Source organism: Ranitomeya variabilis, chromosome 2 (assembly GCF_051348905.1).
Source record: "Ranitomeya variabilis isolate aRanVar5 chromosome 2, aRanVar5.hap1, whole genome shotgun sequence".
In the NCBI taxonomy this organism is placed as follows: Eukaryota; Metazoa; Chordata; class Amphibia; order Anura; family Dendrobatidae; genus Ranitomeya; species Ranitomeya variabilis.
This window is the reverse complement of record NC_135233.1, coordinates 683,709,579-683,729,452: the sequence shown is the minus strand read 5'-3', so window position 1 is coordinate 683,729,452 and position 19,874 is coordinate 683,709,579. Positions and strand designations below refer to the sequence as shown.

The window sequence follows — 19,874 nt, the reverse complement described above, 5'->3', positions numbered from 1 at the left end:
CTTCAACCTTCTGCTCCAAATTACCATTTTGAAAAATGCAATAGGCTTTTCAGGCCTACTAAAGGTGTCTGTCTGTGTGCCCCTCCCTGGTGTTGTCCTCAACTAAATAAAGCTGAGCTTCAACCTTCCGGCTCTCATTATGTGGTTTTAAAAAAAAAAATGGTGGTTAGGGCCTACTAACGGCTTCTGCCCCTCCCTGGTGTTGTCCTCAACTAAATAAAGCTGAGCTTCAACCTTCCGGCTCTCATTATGTGGTTTTAAAAAAAAAAATGGTGGTTAGGGCCTACTAACGGCTTCTGCCCCTCCCTGGTGTTGCCCTCAACTAAATAAAGCTGAGCTTCAACCTTCTGCTCCAAATTACCATTTTGAAAAATGCAATAGGCTTTTCAGGCCTACTAAAGGTGTCTGTCTGTGTGCCCCTCCCTGGTGTTGTCCTCAACTAAATAAAGCTGAGCTTCAACCTTCCGGCTCTCATTATGTGGTTTTAAAAAAAAAAAATGGTGGTTAGGGCCTACTAACGGCTTCTGCCCCTCCCTGGTGTTGCCCTCAACTAAATAAAGCTGAGCTTCAACCTTCTGCTCCAAATTACCATTTTGAAAAATGCAATAGGCTTTTCAGGCCTACTAAAGGTGTCTGTCTGTGTGCCCCTCCCTGGTGTTGTCCTCAACTAAATAAAGCTGAGCTTCAACCTTCCGGCTCTCATTATGTGGTTTTAAAAAAAAAAATGGTGGTTAGGGCCTACTAACGGCTTCTGCCCCTCCCTGGTGTTGCCCTCAACTAAATAAAGCTGAGCTTCAACCTTCCGGCTCTCATTATGTGGTTTTAAAAAAAAAAATGGTGGTTAGGGCCTACTAACGGCTTCTGCCCCTCCCTGGTGTTGCCCTCAACTAAATAAAGCTGAGCTTCAACCTTCTGCTCCAAATTACCATTTTGAAAAATGCAATAGGCTTTTCAGGCCTACTAAAGGTGTCTGTCTGTGTGCCCCTCCCTGGTGTTGTCCTCAACTAAATAAAGCTGAGCTTCAACCTTCTGGCTCTCATTAAGTGGTTTTAAAAAAAAAATGGTGGTTAGGGCCTACTAACGGCTTCTGCCCCTCCCTGGTGTTGCCCTCAACTAAATAAAGCTGAGCTTCAACCTTCTGCTCCAAATTACCATTTTGAAAAATGCAATAGGCTTTTCCGGCCTACTAAAGGTGTCTGTCTGTGTGCCCCTGCCTGGTGTTGCCCTCAACTAAATAAAGCTGAGCTTCAACCTTCTGCTCCAAATTACCATTTTAAAAAATGCAATAGGCTTTTCCGGCCTACTAAAGGTGTCTGCCCCTCCCTGGTGTTGTCCTCAACTGAACAAAGCTGAGCTTCCACATTCTGGCTTTCGCCCTATACTATCAGATATTAAACTGCATTTGGCCTACTAGTGTGGTTAGGCCCTTGAAACAGTGTCTGCTGCTCTTGGGTTTGCTACTCCACTGAACAAAGCAATGCCGCCTGTTTAGTCCTGTTACCAATTTTGAACTGCATGTAGCCTACTTTATTCTTTGGCCCTATATCTGTTTCCTCCTCATCCTGCCCATTGCCCAGCCACTGCTAAATGAGTCTGCTGGTACATTGACCTAGACCACTACATTCCCCTTGTACTCTACACAGCCAGAATCTGTCCCTGCTGAAAGTAAGGTTCCCCTTCCCGCATGTTATACCACCTTACACAGGGACAAAGAGGAAGGTGCAGATGAAAGTGCAGGTTCCTTCATCAGGTGGGGGGGCATACTCGTTGGCGACGTCACTGGCACAGGGCCCCTCAGAGTACGCAAAAGTGTCGCTGCTGGTGGGAGGCGCCCCCGCCATGCAAACACACCGCCGTACTTTGAGGGGCCCTGTGCCAGTGGCAATGCGAACGAGTGGCCCCCCCCCCCCTGCTTGCTCAGGATCACAGCACTTGCAACTTTTAAATACTTACCTTTCCCTGCAACACCGCCGTGACGTAGTCCGCATTTCCTGGGCCCACGAAAAACTTGAGCCAGCCCTACTCCCCCCACAACTTTCCCCCAATTCCCTATGCCCAACTATTATTATACAGTTAATTAAGATTGGCAAGCTTCAGAAACAAGAATGGATGTTTTTGGCATTAAAATGGGCACTGTAGGTGTTTTCCTGGCCTCCACTCACTGCCGACTATGCTTCCCCATTGACTTGCATTGGGTTTCGTGTTTCGGTCGATCCCCGACTTTTAGCGATAATCGGCCGACTGCACTCGACTCGACTCTGGACAAAATCGGGTTTCCCAAAACCCTACTCGATTTTAAAAAAATGAAAGTCGCTCAACCCTACTCCTGACCATCGACCAACAAGGGTGGTGCGGGACCCAATGGTCCCTCATCCACGGTCCCCAATGGTTTCAGCAGGGACCTATGGAACACATTGGAGATTTTAAAGGATGAGATGGAAGACACAAACAAAAAGCCACAGGGTTGACCACTTCCATGATTTCATAGGGGCCAATAAACTTAGGTCCCAATTTTACCAAAGGAACCCTAAGCTTAATATTACTGGTGGACAACCACACTTTATCCCCAATCAGGAGAGAATGCCCCGCAGTCCGTCTCCTGTCTGCAAAATCCTTAAACTGATTCTCCTCAATGTACCTTTGGACCTCTCGCCATAAATCCCTCAATCGCTGTACAGCATCATCAGCCCCATGGCACCCGGAGTCCAAATGAGAGAACTCCCCAAAGTGTGGACTGAACCCGTAATTGCAGAGGAAAGGGGAGATGCCTGTGGAGTGATTCACATGGTTATTAAAAGCGAACTCCGCTAACGGTACGGCATCACACCAATCCTCCTGTCTGGAAGTGGAAAGACAGCGCAAAATTTGTTCCAACGACTGGTGGGTCCGATCCATCTGACTGTTGGTCTCGGGATGGTATGCGGATGGAAAAGACAACGCAATATCCAATTTTTTGCAAAACGCCCTCCAAAACCTGGACACAAACTGCACTCTTTGATCAGACACCACACTCAAGGGCCCACCATGCAAACGAACCACATGTTGTACAAACAACCTAGATAGGGTTCCTGCAGAAGGTAAAGCCACCAAGGGTATAAAGTGTGCTTGTTTAGAAAACCTGTCCACCACTACCCATATGACAGTATTACTCTTAGAAGAGGGAAGATTGGAGATAAAATCCATGGACAAATGTGTCCAAGATCTATCAGGAAATGGCAAAGGCATCAATTCCCCGGCGGGCCGATTATGAGAGCTCTTAGAGCGGGCACAAACTTCACATGCAGACACAAACTTCTTCACATCAGATGAAAGTGAGGACCACCAGAACACCCTCGCGATGGCCCCACGAGTGGCCGAGATACCACGATGTCAACCCAATGCCGAGTCATAAAACTCCTGAAGAATCCTGAGACGAAATTGAATTGGGACAAACAGCTTATCAACTGGTTTGGATGGGGGACATGAGATTGGGCCTCCAGAATCTCCAGTTCCAAACCAGATGACACATTAGCCACCACCCCAGGATGAAGAATGGAGGATGGGGGTTTTGGAGGAGAAACCGTATCCAGGCTCCAGGACAAGGCATCGGCCGTCACATTTTTGGATCAAGGATGAAAAGTGATAGAAAACTGGAACCGGGAGAAAAACAGAGACCATCTAGCCTGCCTAGGGATCAACCTCTTAGCCGATTCAATCTACACCAGGTTTTTGTGATCAGTAAGCAACGTAATTGGATGAGCCACCCCTCCAAACAATGCCTCTATTCCTCAAAAGCTAATTTTACTGCAAGAAGTTCCCGATTGAACTTCTTGGAGAAGAAGGTGTATAGTCTAAGATTGGTCAATGTGGCGGGCCCCTGGACAACACCGCCTCCACCCCCACTTCTGAGGCATCAACTTCTACTATAAAAGGCTCAGATGGATCTGGCTGTACCAGAACAGGGGTAGTCATGAAGCATTTTTTAAAACAATAAAAATGCTGCTACCGCTGAGGCAGGCCAGTTCTTAATGTCAGCCCCCTTCTGTGTCAAATCGGTGAGGGGCTAGACTACCTGTGAGAAACCCTTAATAAACCTCCGGTAGTAATTGGCGAATCCCAAAAAATGTTGCAGACCTTTCAGGTCATGAGGCTAAACCTAATCTACAATGGCATGAACCTTCTTGGGATCCATGCGAAACCCCTCCCTGAAGACAATGAACCCCAAGAAAGAGTTCCTGGACAAAAAATGAGCATTTTTCCAATTTAGCAAAAAGCAGGTTCTACCTAAGTCTCAGGAGAACTGCCCGAAGAAGATTAACATGGGCCTCCTTATCCGATAAATAAACCAGAATGTCATCTAAGTAGATAATCACAGACCGCCCAATAAAATCAGAGCACACAAAAGTGATTAAGTTTTGGAAGACCTCAGGAGCATTGGTCAAACTAAATGGCAAAACTAAATTTTTGAATAAACCTTCATAAGTGAGGAACGCAGTCTTCCACTCATCCCCGTCCCGTACCCAAATCAGGTTATATGCCCCCCACAAATCCAGCTTAGAAAAAAAATTTGGCCCTAGACAATTGATTACACAAATCAGGAATGAGTGGAAGGAGATAAGTGTTTCTCACGGTAATCTTAGTAAATTCCTGAAAGTCAAGGCATGGGCGGAGGCCACTGTTTTTTTGGGGTTTTTTTACAAAAAAGAATCCTGTGGCAACAGGGAGATACGTACTCCTTCATGGCGTGCCACTCAGGACCACAACTGGGCCTTAGGCAACTTAGCCCCAGGAATAAGACCGATGGCACAATCAAAACGGCGGTGCGTTGGCAACCCCTTGGCCTGACTTTCAGCCAATACCCTCCAGACCGACGGATGACACAGTTATTTTTAAATTTAGGCCCCCATTTAACAATCTCCTGGGCATCCCAGTCAATGACTAGATTATAACATTGCAACCAGGGGAACTCCAAGACCAAGCCAGCACAGAGGTTGTCCAAAACAAAACAGGCTATATACTCCGTATGAACAGGGCTAACCTAAGAGATGAACTCCTCTGTAACGGAGAGGATCCCGCCCTTTGGTAAAAGGTGTAGAGTCAATAGCCACGACCTTCTTGGTTTTCCCAACCAGACTGTCCCTATCTCACAACCACCAACTTAGAGTCAATCAGATTCACAGTAGAACCACAATCCACAAAAGTAGAAGAGAGAATAAAACAATTGTTCACACCAAGTTCAACTTTTAATAATAATTTTAAGATTGAGAAAGACAGTACCTGGGGGTCTGGGCAGCCTCCTCAGCAGCTACCCAGACCTAGTTGTTTCCCGAGACCTTGGAAACCGGCAGACAGGAGGGGCAGTCTCTTCTCCAATGGACAAGAGCTCCACAATAAAAACAGAGATTTTTCTCCCTTCGGCGTCTCCTCTCCCTTTCCTTTGTGGAGACAGCCCCCACCTACATGGGTTCAAATGATAATAGGGGTTCAGGCTTAATAGGTAACAACAGAGCCTCACGATGCACCACTCCCCTCTCTCGCAGCCTACAGTCCATATGGACGGCCTGTGTCATAGCTTCCTCCAAAGAATCAGGTGGTGGATGCAGGGCTAGCGCATCCTTTAAATGCTCTGACAGCCCCCTTTAGAATAGCCCTCTGAGTGCCGACTCATTGCAAGACACTTTTGGTGCCCACCGCCTGGACTGTACCACTCGGCAGAGAGCTTCCCCTGAGTGAGACCCATAATCATGTCCTCTTCCAATCTCACTTGATCAGGTTCATCATAAATGAGACCCACAGACATTCTCTCAGAGGAGGTAGGGGGCAGGGAGAAAGCTCAGGACTGCAGGCCCTCGCATAACAAAGATCTATACTACTACTACACCCACCCTTAACTCTTGTCCCCTGAAGACCTAGGACGTAGGGAAAACAATAACTTGCAACTCTCCCTAAAGACCCGGAATTTACTTTTATCCCCAGAGAAGGTATCCAATAGTTTTACAGAGGGTTCAGGAGAAAAAAGGGAAACATCTGAGACAGCCCCATCCACACTGCCAGAAGGAGAGGAGGCACCCCAAACTGCATTAACCATATCTGCCAACTCACTTTGCATCTGTCGGTGGGAAGCAACCAAAGCTCTTTGCTCCACCAATAGATTCAGCATCATTTTGGTCAGGTTAGCTACCTGATCTGACCACGCTTGGAGCGGGTCCAAATCAGAGAGAAAAAGGGAAAAAAAGGTGCAGAATCTCCTTTAATGCTTTGGGTCAGTTATATTGTAATGATGCTGCCTGGTGTAGCAGAGAAGCAGCACAAGGGGGCACTAGTGGGAGCACAGGGAGAGGAAGGAATGTGGCATGCAGTGCACACAGGGCCTGAACTAAGCAGGTCATTGTTGTGAATTCTGCTCTTGGGCTCCCTCTGGTGGTTGTAAGTGGTAGCGCTGCTGTCTCTGAATCGCAGCATTTATCAGGTGTGTTCACTTTCTGCAAATCTGACTGGGCTATTTAGTCTTGCTTCACCCTTTAGTCAGTGCCAGTTGTCCATTGTTCCTGGAGGATTCACATCTCTGCCTGGTCTCTCCTGCTTTGCAATTCTTTTCAACAAAGATAAGTTCTGGCTTTGATTTTTTTGCTGTCCACATGCTGTGGCCTTATTGTTCAGTTCTTTTCCATGTTTTTTGTCTTGTCCAGCTTGGTCTGTATAAGGATTTGTTTAGCCAAGCTGGTATCTCTGGAGATGCAGATATACCCTCCATATCTTTAGTTAGCTGTGGAGTTTTTGTATTTTCTGTGGTGGATATTTTCTAGTGTTTTAATACTGACCGCATAGTACTCTGTCCTATCCTTTCTATTTAGCTAGAAGTGGCCTCCTTTGCTAAATTCTCATTTCAGTCTGTGTATGTTTTTTCCCTCTCCTCTCACAGTCAATATTTGTGGGGGGCTGCCTATCCTTTGGGAATTTTCTCTGAGGCAAGATAGTTTTCCCTTTTCTATCTTTAGGGGTAATTAGTCCTCCGGCTGTGTCGAGATGTCCAGGGAGTGCTAGGTACATTCCACGGCTATTTCTAGTTGCGGTGTTAAGTTCAGGGTCTGCGGTCAGTACAGGTACCACCTTCTCCAGAGTACGTCTCATGCTGCTCTTAGGCCACCAGATCATAACAGGTCATGTGATCACTGCAGGGACCATGGGGACCGAGCTACTGCATGAGAATGGAGGGTCTACAAAAAACACAGGACACAGAGTACTAAGGCAGAGACATAATGAAAGGCCAAGCCGAGGGTCGGGATCCAGATGGGAGTGAGGTACCATGGGCAAAACAGTGGATTAGTCAGAGACAAGCCAATGGGTCAGAAAGCCAGGACAGACAGAGAATTACCAAGCAGAAAACAGGAGCAGTAGTCAGGGGGCAAACCGGGTCATACACAGCAAAACACACACGGACAGAGAGGCACAGCGACCACAGACGAATAACCTGGGTCAGCTATCTCAAACAAAGTAGACAGAAGTATAACCAACTCAGAACCCAGGAACTACCAGCATTAAATAGCTGCCCCAGAACCAAAGAGAGGCAGACTAATTTAACCAAGACCTGACCAAGAAGGAGCCAGAACCAGCCCATCCAGAGTCATGACAGATCCAAGAGAATTAGCAGGAAACAGTGACAATTAGATTTAGCTGTTAGTAGATCATTAGAGACTTTAGTAAGGGCAGTTTCAGTAGAGTGTAAAAAGCGGAAACCTTATTGTAGAGGATCAAGAAGAGCATTATCTGAGAGATAACGGATAAGACAGGAGTGGACCAGGCGTTCCAGGAGTTTAGAGATGAAGGGACGATTAGAGGCAGGTCTAGAGTTAGCGGCACAGTTTTGGATGAGGGATGTTTTTTTAAGTAATGGATGTATAATGGCATGCTTAAATGAGGAGGAAAAGATACCAGAAGAGAGAGAGAGAGGTTGACCATTTTTGTTAGGTGAGTGGTGACAGCAGAGGAAAGAGACTGGAGGAGATGTGATGGAATGGGTCACTGGTGCAAGTGGTTGGGCGAGAAGATGCATGGAGCCTGATCACTTCTTCTGTTACTGGTTCAAAGTCAGAGAGTGAATTATATTAAGTGCGGGAGGGAGGACAGTGTAGGGTATGATGGGATTGGGAGTTAATTTTCTGTCGGATATGGTCAATTTTTTCTTTGAAATAATTGGCCAGGCCATCAGTGTTGAGATCTGTGGTTGGGGTCTACACTACACTCTTGGGTTGTGTAGGGAATGAAATGTGTCAAAGAGACATTTCGGGTTATTGGTAGTGTTGAGCGATACCGTCCGATACTTGAAAGTATCGGTATCGGAAAGTATCGGCCGATACCGGCAAAGTATCGGATCTAATCCGATACCGATACCCGATACCAATACAAGTCAATGGGACTCAAGTATCGGACGGTATTCCTGATGGTTCCCAGGGTCTGAAGGAGAGGAAACTCTCCTTCAGGCCCTGGGATCCATATTAATGTGTAAAATAAAGAATTAAAATAAAAAATATTGCTATACTCACCTCTCCGACGCAGCCTGGACCTCACCGAGGGAACCAGCAGCGTTGTTTGCTTAAAATCCGCGCGTTTCCTGCCTCCCGCGACGTCACGGCTTCTGATTGGTCGCGTGCCACCCATGTGGCCGCGACACAACCAATCACAGCAAGCCGTGACGTAATTTTAAGGTCCTGGATGCCTAATTCTAGGCATTCAGGATTTTAAAATTACGTTCCGGCTTGTGATTGGTCGCGTCGCGGTCACATGGGCGACGCGACCAATCACAAGCCGTGACGTCACGGGAGGCAGGACACGCGCGCATTTTAAAATTACGTCACGGCTTGCTGTGATTGGTCGCGTTGCGGCCACATGGGCGGCACGCGACCAATCAGAAGCCGTGACGTCGCGGGAGGCAGGAAACGCGCGGATTTTAAGCAAACAACGCTGCCGGTTCCCTCGGTGAGGTCCAGGCTGCATCGGAGAGGTGAGTATAGCAATATTTTTTATTTTAATTCTTTATTTTACACATTAATGTTGTATTTTACACATTAATGTTGTTTCGATACCGATACCCGATACCACAAAAGTATCGGATCTCGGTATCGGAATTCCGATACCCGCAAGTATCGGCCGATACCCGATACTTGCGGTATCGGAATGCTCAACACTAGTTATTGGATAGTGAGGTGATGAGGGTGTTGAAATAGGTTTGTTTGGAGAGGTGAAGGGCAGTGTTGTATATTTTAAGCATAAACTTATAATTAGTGTTGAGCGATACCTTCAGATATTTGAAAGTATCGGTATCGGATTGGATCGGCCGATATCCAAAAAATATCGGATATCGCCGATACCGATACCCGATACCAATACAAGTCAATGGGACACAAATATCGGAAGTGATCCTGGATGGTTCCCGGGGTCTGAAGGAGAGGAAACTCTCCTTCAGGCCCTGGGATCCATATTTATGTAAAAAATAAAGAATAAAAATAAAAAATATGGATATACTCACCCTCGGACGGGCCCTGGCTGTCACCGCTGCAAGCGTCTGCCTCCGTTCCTAAGAATACAGAGTGAAGGACCTTCGATGATGTCGCGGCTTGTGATTGGTCGCGTGACCGCTCATGTGACCGCTCACGTGACCAATCACAAGCCGCGACGTCATCGCAGGTCCTACACTCACTGCATTCTTAGGAACGGAGGCTGCCCGTTGCACCGGTGAGTATATCCATATTTTTCATTTTTATTCTTTATTTTTTACATGAATATGGATCCCAGGGCCTGAAGGAGAGTCTCCTCTCCTCCAGACCCTGGGAACCATACGCACCGCACACGCCTGGGAACTTATAGGAACTTCCGATTCCGATTTCCGATATCACAAAAATATCAGAACTCGGTATCGGAATTCCGATACAGCGAATATTGGCCGATACCCGATATTTGCAGTATCAGAATGCTCAACACTACTTATAACCGATGAGATCTTCGGGTAGATTGGATTTTCTTCACAGGTGTTCGGTGCACCTGGATCACCGCTATAGGAAACGTGTTTGCAGCGTGTGCCAGGGTTGTCACCATAATATACAGCACAGCCTGATCAGGGTCTTCATGGGCAAAAATGCAACAGTACAGTCCACCACTCTTACACTTGCCTGGACAAAAAGAATGAGGTTGTTGTGTTTAATCAAGGCTGTGTCTTATGGATTTTGGGGATGAGTCACATGTGTTTAATGAGGTGCAGAGGAGGTGTAGGAGGAGACCAAAAACTGCTGCCTGGCAGTGGAAACAGATGTAGTTCCAGTCATGGATGCTTCACTGCCTGTCTCTGTTGTGATGGTGCATCACTGCTGTTCAAATCATTCACACAAGGGGCTATAAAACTTATATATTATCCCTGTCCATGGTTGCTCCAGGTGTGTAATGTGCAATATACTTTGCAGCACAAAAACAAGTAAAGAGAGCAGCCTATATTCTCCTTCATGTAAGCATACAGAGCGGGTACCCCTTTCTGAGAGAATTTATGGTGGTTTTGTATCAAGCAAGGCTGAACACAATCCATTATTTATTAAAATATTGCCAATTCCAAAAGGTGGTATGGAAACGACTACACCATTGGCAATTTGACCATGTGAGAGTTTATTTGGCACACAAGTGGATGACAGGTAGTTTATGTCTGGTTCCTCAGCACACAATCAGGGATGCATACCTGCCAATGCAACTGAGAGGGAAGAGGAGGCATACACGCAGTATGTCAAGCAGCAGTAATGGATAGCAATGTTGCTGATAATTACACCAAGCAGGCGAGAAGGGATAGGAGAACTACTTGAGGCTTGTTTTGATTGTTGGATGACTTGCTTTTCCAAATTGGTATGTGATGTTGCTTAATGTGCTGATGGACAGCTGTAGTTTCTACTTTATAAGTCAGAATGTCCATGGTTTACTTTCCTATTGCAGAGCGTTCATGCTGCCTAAGAATCATCTGGCAGCAAGGTGCAGAAGAACTTCCACACATGAGATTCCAGTATGTACGAATCACCACTACCCCGACCAGACTTTCCATGTGTTGTAGGGCTTCTTTCACTAACCATTTGTGCAGCATCACTTGCACCAGAGATGACCACAGAGCAGACTTACTTTGTCTCAGATGATCTTTTAGACATCACCTTTTTGGCACCCTTCGTCTACTTCAGAAAACATCATCATCATCCCTGATTCAGATGATTATTTCTTCTGTGTAAGAAAAGTCACTAATTCCTTCTCCTGGTGGTGGGGGTTAGAAGTTTAAAAGTTAAGAGGCAGAACAGAAACAGGTCTTATTGACAAAATAGACATTCCGCTCTCTACATAATATTAACTGTTATGGCAGCAGAAAAGGTGGAGTGAGCAGATAACTGACTCTTGCTGATGGTGTCACTGTCAGAGGCTACATCATCCTGCTGTGAATGAAACAAGTGATAAGACACATATTCCATTATGCTTTCCTCTTCCTCCTCATTGATACAATGGCCAAAGATGAAGCAGGCCAAATAGGTCTGTGTTTGGTACTACTTCTGCTGAGACGGTTGCTGGATACATTTTGGACACAGGTATAATACTTACATTGTTTACAAAAATATTTTCCACACAGCAAACCCTGAAATGATATCGAATTAATCAGAAATGCTAAATGAGCATCACATGATGGCCAAAAAGGCTAATGCACCAGCTGTCTGCTTATAATATCTGTTTGGCATGTATGTGTTTCCATTTTGACAGTCTAAATATGTGTTCAATCATAGGCCTGCATGGTTAAATGTCACAATATAGTGTAATAATTTGTTTTCAGATTTTTGGTTAAAATAGATTAACTTCCCTTGCTCAAAAAGGGCCACCTATCAACAATGTTTCATGCACTTTGTCAGGGTGTTGGAGGTCCTGAAGAGAAGCTGTATTACATGAATTGGAAATATGCTTTTTTTACAACATTTATATACAGCTGATGGAATAAACCATTTTCTTTTTATGTCTTTTTGAGTGCTGTGAAATTTCTGCTGTATGTATAATTGTGGATTAAGGACTTTCACTTTTGCCATTAAGCACTAGCTGAAGAAAAGACAGTTCAGTCAATAGTATGTGGTGTGACTTTGTGAAGGCAAAATTGGGTGAAATCAATGGTGGCGCCATGTCACATTTGGAGACGCCCTGATGTACCTAAACAGTGGAACCCCCCCAATTCTAACTCCAACCCTAACCCCAACACACCCCTAACTCTAATCCCAACCCTAACCATAATCCTAACCACAAACCTAACACTAACACACCCCTAACCCTAATCCCAACCCTAACCATAATCCCAACCATAAACAAAACCCTAACCCTAGCCCAAATCTAACTTTAGACTAACCCTAACTTTAGCCCCACCTGAACCCTAGCCCCAACCCTAACTTTAGCCCAACTCTAACCCTAATGGAAAAATGGAAACAAATACATTTTTTTATTTTATTATTTTTACATAACTAAGGGAGTGATAAAGGGGGTTTGATTTACCATTTTTTTAATTTCTATCACTGTGATAGGGTCTATAACAGTGGTCAAAATGAACTAATAGGAAAAATTTCCTATTGTTGCCAGGTGGCGGCCGGCAGATCTCGGCGGGCACACTGAGCATGTGCCCACGATTGTCTTCCCAGAAAATTCTGACTCTGGGGGTGCTATACCCTTATTTCTTAGCCTCATTAAAAAGTGGCACTTAGGAATAAGTACCCTTAATTACCACTGTTAAAAGGCGTACCGGCAGTCGTTAAGGGGTTAAAAAACTAAATATAATAGTAATAAAAACAAAGCAAAAAAATATTATTAATAATAATAATACTATCAACATTATTAACCTCTATTAATATGTAATACTGTATAGTGAATTCTTCCTTCAGGTTGTACCCTGTGAAGTACATACATTTCATTCTAAATTTTGGCACACCTTGTTCACACATACACTACCGTTCAAAAGTTTAGGGTCACTCAGAAATGTCCTTATTATTTAAAAAAAAGCACAGTTTTTTACAATGAAGCTAACATTAAATGATTCAGAAATACACTCTATACATTGTTAATGTGGTAAATGACTATTTTAGCTGCAAACGTCTATCTTGTAATGCAATATCTTCATAGGTGTACAGAGGCCCATTTCCAACAACCATCACTCCAGTGTTCCTATGGTACTTTGTGCTTGCTAACTGTGTAAGAAGGCTAATGGATGGTTAGAATACCCTTGAAAACCCTTGTGCAAGTATGATAGCATAGCTGAAAACAGTTTGGCTGATTAAAGAAGCTATAAACCAGACCTTCCTTTGAGCTAGTTGAGAATCTGGAGCATTACATTTGTTGGTTCCATTAAGCTTTCAAAATTGCCAGAAAAAGAGAACTTTCATGTGAAACTCAACAGTCTAGTCTTGTTCTTGGAAATGAAGGCTATTCCATTCGAGAAATTGCCAAGAAACTGAAGACTTCCTACAATGGTGTGTACTACTCCCTTCAGAGGAGAACACAAACAGGCTCTAAACAGAGTAGAAAGAGAAGTGGGAGGCTCCGCTGCACAAAAGTGCAGCAAGAAAAGTACATTACAGTCTGTAGTTTGAGAAATCGATGCCTCACAGGTCCTCAACTGGCAGCTTCATTAAATAGTACACGCAAAACACCAGTGTCAACATCTACAGTGAAGAGGCAACTCCGGGATGCTGGCCTTCAGGGCAGAGTGGCAAAGAAAAAGCCATATCTGAGACTGGCTAATAAAAGGAAAAGATTAATATGGGTAAAAGAACACAGACATTGGACAGAGGAAGATTTGAAAAAAGTTTTATGGACAGACGATTCCAAGTTTGAGGTGTTTGGATCACACAGAAGGACTGAAAAGATGCTGGAAAAGTGTGTGACGCCATCTGTCAAGCATAATGGAGGTAATGTGATGTCTGGGGTTGCTTTGGTGCTGGTAAAGTGGGAGATTTGTGCAAGGTAAAAGGGATAATGAATAAGGAAGGCTATCACTCCATTTTCCAACGCCATGCCATACCCTGTGGACAGCACTTGATTGGAGCCAATTTCATCCTACAACAGGACGATGACCCAAAGCACACCTCCAAATTATGCAATAACTATTTAGGGAAGAAGCAGGCAGCTGGTATTCTATCTATAATGGAGTGGCCAGCACAGTCACCAGGTCTCAACCCCATTGAGCTGTTGTGGGAGCAGCTTGACCATATGGTATGCAAAAAGTGCCCATCAAGCCAAACAAACTTGTGGAAGGGCTTCTGGATGCATGGGTTGAAATTTCTCCAGATTACCTCAGCAAATTAATGGCTAGAATGTCAAAGGTCTGCAATGGTGTAATTGCTGCAAAGGGAACATTCTTTGACAAAAGCAAAGTTTGAAGGAGAAAATTATTATTTGAAATAAAAATCTTTTTTTCGAAACTTGTCAATGTCTGGACTAGATTTTTAATTCATTTGGCAACTCATTTGATTAATAAAGTATGAGTTATCATGGAAAACACAAAATTGTCTGGTTGACCATAAACTTTTGAAAGGTAGTGTACATTTTACACATCCTTCCAGGATTGTTATGTTTTCTGACAACAAGAATAGTATTTTCTACAGCACTATTCTTGCACTAAAAATGCTAGAGCTGTAATGGACCTTTTTGTAAGTCATTAGGATCTGTCAGCATTCATTGGGATTTGTCTTAAAACTGATCTGAGTCAAACAAGGCCCAGTTAAGATGGTTATATGAATAGAGCCATAAAAGAAGAAAAAATAGAATCATACAAAAGATCATAATCCACAATAATCACATGATGCAAATCCAACCTATAGTATCAAAGATGGAATCAAAATCAGAAATATTCACATGAACAATTGCTTGATTCATTACAGTCACAATAGAATATTGAATAGTTATAATTATAGCAAAAAAGGATACTTGACAAAAAAAATATTTTTTGTATTTGTTACTGTTCAGGAGTATGATATCCAGAAAGGTGTCTAAACACCAAATTCAATTCTTTTAAACATGAATTATGTATATGTTATTATTCAAGACAAGAAAAATGAACTAAAACTATGTAAAATTTTTCGATAAAGAATGAAAATGCCAAGCTAGTATTCTAATTCTATGTAACTATTACTTTGTAACAAGCTGTAACAAGCTGCATCTCGTCACTCATTTATTTTTAGCATTATAAAACCTAGCATCCATCCACCTCTATTGCCACTCAGGATATAGAGAGATTAGAAAAGGTTTTATTCATTAGGTAATAAATCTGCATGCCTACCTTGTGAAATAGTGAGGTCATACAGAATAGTTTGCTAGCGAATACATATGTATCATCAGGAGCAGCAGGTAATCCACATAGACCGTCATCATCGGCTGAATGGAATGTTTCCTATTTGGAGACTGTAGAATTCTCATGACAGTCATTGATGACGTGCACATGAAATGCATAAGGACAGATAAGCAGGATATGTCTTTACTCCGGAACCCTGACAGAATAAAATGATAATTTTTTTGGCTATACTAGTTCCTATTTGGTCACAGATCACAGTTATACAAATATAGACATTATTATGGTGCTAAAGGATTATCTAAATTGCATTATTTTATATTGTCAGTTCTTTGTTCTCACTGTTTCCTTTCTCTCTGCTTTTTCTTTTACAGTGTAGCTACTTAACTGCTTGGTGGCTGTTATTCCGCTGAACTTTAGCAATGAATAATACTTAAGTCTAAATTCAGCTATTCTGTTTATAGCATGAGAAAAATTTTCCATTGGTAACGAAAATTGTAAACATAGTTGAGCAATGAGTATACGGTACATGAGAACGTCATATGCATTCTTCTAAATGCATTAATCCAAATTCTCCCAGTTAATGGTTTATTTCTATGCCACAGAAATACAAGCCAAGCCATTGTATTAATGTGAGCCTAATCTCCCAGTAGTCAAAGTGGTTATAACTGTACAATGGCATTTAAAGGTTAATGCTTCTCTGGTCAACATTATTGTTATTGTGAACAGTTAAGTAACTTGAAGATGAATGATCTCTAAAAGTCCTAAAGTTAAAAATGACACATTTCCTTTGTATTGTAGGTAATATATATATATATATATATATATATATATATATATATATATATATATATATATATATATATATATATACACTCACCGGCCACTTTATTAGGTACACCATGCTAGTAACGGGTTGGACCCCCTTTTGCCTTCAGAACTGCCTCAATTCTTCGTGGCATAGATTCAACAAGGTGCTGGAAGCATTCCTCAGTGATTTTGGTCCATATTGACATGATGGCATCACACAGTTGCCGCAGATTTGTCGGCTGCACATCCCAAAGATGCTCCATACAAGGCAGGATGGATCCATGCTTTCATGTTGTTTACGCCAAATTCTGACCCTACCATCCGAATGTCGCAGCAGAAATCGAGACTCATCAGACCAAGCAACGTTTTTCCAATCTTCTACTGTCCAATTTCGATGAGCTTGTACAAATTGTAGCCTCAGTTTCCTGTTCTTAGCTGAAAGGAGTGGTACCCGGTGTGGTCTTCTGCTGCTGTAGCCCATCTGCCTCAAAGTTCGACGCACTGTGCGTTCAGAGATGCTCTTAGGCCTACCTTGGTTGTAACGGGTGGCGATTTGAGTCACTGTTGCCTTTCTATCAGCTCGAACCAGTCTGCCCATTCTCCTCTGACCTCTGGCATCAACAAGGCATTTCCGCCCACAGAACTGCCGCTCACTGGATTTTTTTTCTTTTTCGGACCATTCTCTGTAAACCCTAGAGATGGTTGTGCGTGAAAATCCCAGTAGATCAGCAGTTTCTGAACTACTCAGACCAGCCCTTCTGGCACCAACAACCATGCCACGTTCAAAGGCACTCAAATCACCTTTCTTCCCCATGCTGATGCTCGGTTTGAACTGCAGGAGATTGTCTTGACCATGTCTACATGCCTAAATGCACTGAGTTGCCGCCATGTGATTGGCTGATTAGAAATTAAGTGTTAACAAGAAGTTGGACAGGTGTACCTAATAAAGTGGCCGGTGAGTGTATATATATATATATATATATATATATATTTATTTATACACTGCTCAAAAAAATAAAGGAAACACTAGAATCCCACATCCTAGATATCACTGAATGAAATATTCCAGTTGTAAATCTTTATTCATTACATATTGGAATGTGTTGAGAACAATAAAACCTAAAAATTATCAACATAAATCACAACTAATATCCCACGGAGGTCTGAAGTTGGAATGATGCTCAAAATCAAAGTGGAAAATGAAGTTACAGGCTTATCCAACTTCAGTGGAAATGCCTCAAGACAAAGAAATGATGCTCAGTAATGTGTTTGGCCTCCACGTGCCTGTATGACCTCCCTACAATGCCTGGGCATGCTCCTGATGAGGAGGAGGAGGGTCTCCTGAGGGTTCTCCTCCCAGACCTAGACTAAAGCATCCACCAACTCCTGAACAGTCTATGGTGCAACGTGACATTGGTGGATAGTGCGAGACATGATGTCCCAGATGTGTTCAATCGGATTCAGGTCTGGGGAACGGGCGGGCCAGTCCATAAATTCAATGCCTTCATCTTGAAGTAACTGCTAACACACTCCTGCCACATGAGGTCTGGCATTATCCTGCATTAGGAGGAACCCAGGGCCAACCGCACCAGCATATGGTCTCACAAGGGGTCTGAGGATCTTATCTCGGTACCTAATGGCAGTTAAGGTACCGTCACACTAGGCGATATTGCCAGCGATCCATGACGTTGCAGCGACCTGGATAGCGATATCGCTGTATTTGACACGCAGCAGCGATCTGGATCCCGCTGTGAAATTGCTGGTCGCTGCTAGAAGGTCTGCACTTTATTTGGTCGCTAGGTCGCCGTGTATCGCCGTGTTTGACAGCAAAAGCAAGGATACCAGCGATATTTTACACTGGTAACCAGGGTAAACATCGGGTTACTAAGCGCAGGGCCGCGCTTAGTAACCCGATGTTTACCCTGGTTACCAGCGTAAAAGTTAAAAAAACAAACAGCACATACTCACCAGTGCGTCCCCCAGCCTCTGCTTCCTGACACTGAGCGCCGGCCCTAAACTGAAAGTGAAAGCACAGCGGTGACGTCACCGCTGTGCTGTTAGGGCCGGAGCTCAGTCAGTGTTAGGAAGCAGAGGCTGGGGGACGCGCTGGTGAGTATGTGCTGTTTGTTTTTTTAACTTTTACGCTGGTAACCAGGGTAAACATCGGGTTACTAAGCGCGGCCCTGCGCTTAGCAACCCGATGCTTACCCTGGTTACCCGGGGACCTCGGCATCGTTGGTCGCTGGAGAGCGGTCTGTGTGACAGCTCTCCAGCGACCAAACAGCGACGCTGCAGCGATCGGCATCGCTGTCGCTATCGCTGCAGCGTCGCTTAATGTGACGGTACCTTTAGGCTACCTCTAAGCCAAAGGTGGCTACTTTGAAGAACCTAGAATATAAGACATATTTTCAGTTGTTTCACAATTTTTTGTTAAGTATATAATTCCACATGTGTTAATTCATAGTTTTGATGCCTTCAGTGTGAATTTACAATTTTCATAGTCATGAAATTACAGAAAAATCTTTAAATGGGAAGGTGTGTCCAAACTTACTGTACTGTATATATATACATTGCTCAAAAAAATAAAGGGAACAAAACAACAGAAAATAACTCCAAATAAATCAAACCTCTGTGAAAGCACACTGTCCACTTACGAAGCAGCACTGTTTGACAATCAATTTCACATGCTGTTGTACAAATGGAATAGACAATAGATGGAAATTATTGGCAATTATCAAGACACACTCAATACAGCAGTAGTTCTGCAGGTGGGGACCACAGACCACATCTCAGTACCAATGCTTTTTGGCTGATATTTTGGTCACTTTGGAATGTTGGTTGTGCTTTCACACTCATGGCAGCATGAGACAGACCCTACAACCCACACAAGAGGCTCAGGTAGTGCAGCTCATCCAGGATGGCACATGAATATGAACTGTGGCAAGAAGGTTTGCAGTGTCAGTCAACGTAGTGTCCAGAGGCTGCAGGTGCTACAAGGAGACAGATGAGTACACTAGGAGATGTGGAGGGGGCCATAGGAGGGCAACAACCCAGCAGCAGGACCGCTGCCTCAGCCTTTGTGTAAGGAGGAACAGGAGGAGCACTGCCAGAGCCCTGTAAAATTACCTCTAACAGGCCACAAATGTGCATATGTCTGCACAAACGGTTATAAACCGACTCCATGAGGATGGTCTGAGTGCCCGATGTCCTCAGATGGAGTTGTGCTCACAGCCCAACACCATGCAGGAGGATTGGTATTTGCCAAAGAACATGAGGATTGGCAAATTCACCACTGGCGCCCTGTGCTCTTCACAGATGAAAGTAGGTTCACATTGAGCACATGTGGCAGACGTGACAGAGTCTGGAAACGCCGTGGAGAGCGATCTGCTGCCTGCAACACCCTTCAGCATGACCGGTTTGGCAGTGGGTCAGTAATGGTGTGGGGTGACATTTCTTTGGAGGGCTGCACAGCCCTCCATGTGCTTGCCAGAGGTAGCCTGACTACCATTAGGTACCAAGATGAGATCCTCAGATCCCTTGTGAGACCATATGCTGGTGCGGTTGGCCCTGGTTCCTCCTAATGCAGGACAATGCCAGACCTCATGTGGCTGGAGTGTGTCAGCAGTTCCTGCAAGATGAAGGCATTGACTGGCCCGCCCATTCCCCAGACCAGAATCCAATTGAACACATCTAGGTCATGATGTCTCGCACCATCAACCAACGTCACATTCCACCACAGACTGTCCAGGAATTGGCGGAT

At 44.1% G+C, this 19,874-nt stretch overlaps 1 protein-coding gene across 1 annotated transcript in view; it reads right to left on the bottom strand.

Annotated features, from left to right (window-relative positions):
• The window catches only part of TAAR1 (trace amine associated receptor 1), a 95,955-nt gene extending 80,477 nt beyond the window's left edge, over positions 1–15,478 (bottom strand). Inside the window, exon 1 of the mRNA XM_077292822.1 lies at positions 15,296–15,478. The gene's annotated coding sequence lies outside the window, so the exon portion shown is untranslated. The remainder of the gene's footprint in view (positions 1–15,295) is intronic.
• Positions 15,479–19,874: the final 4,396 nt, after the last annotated feature.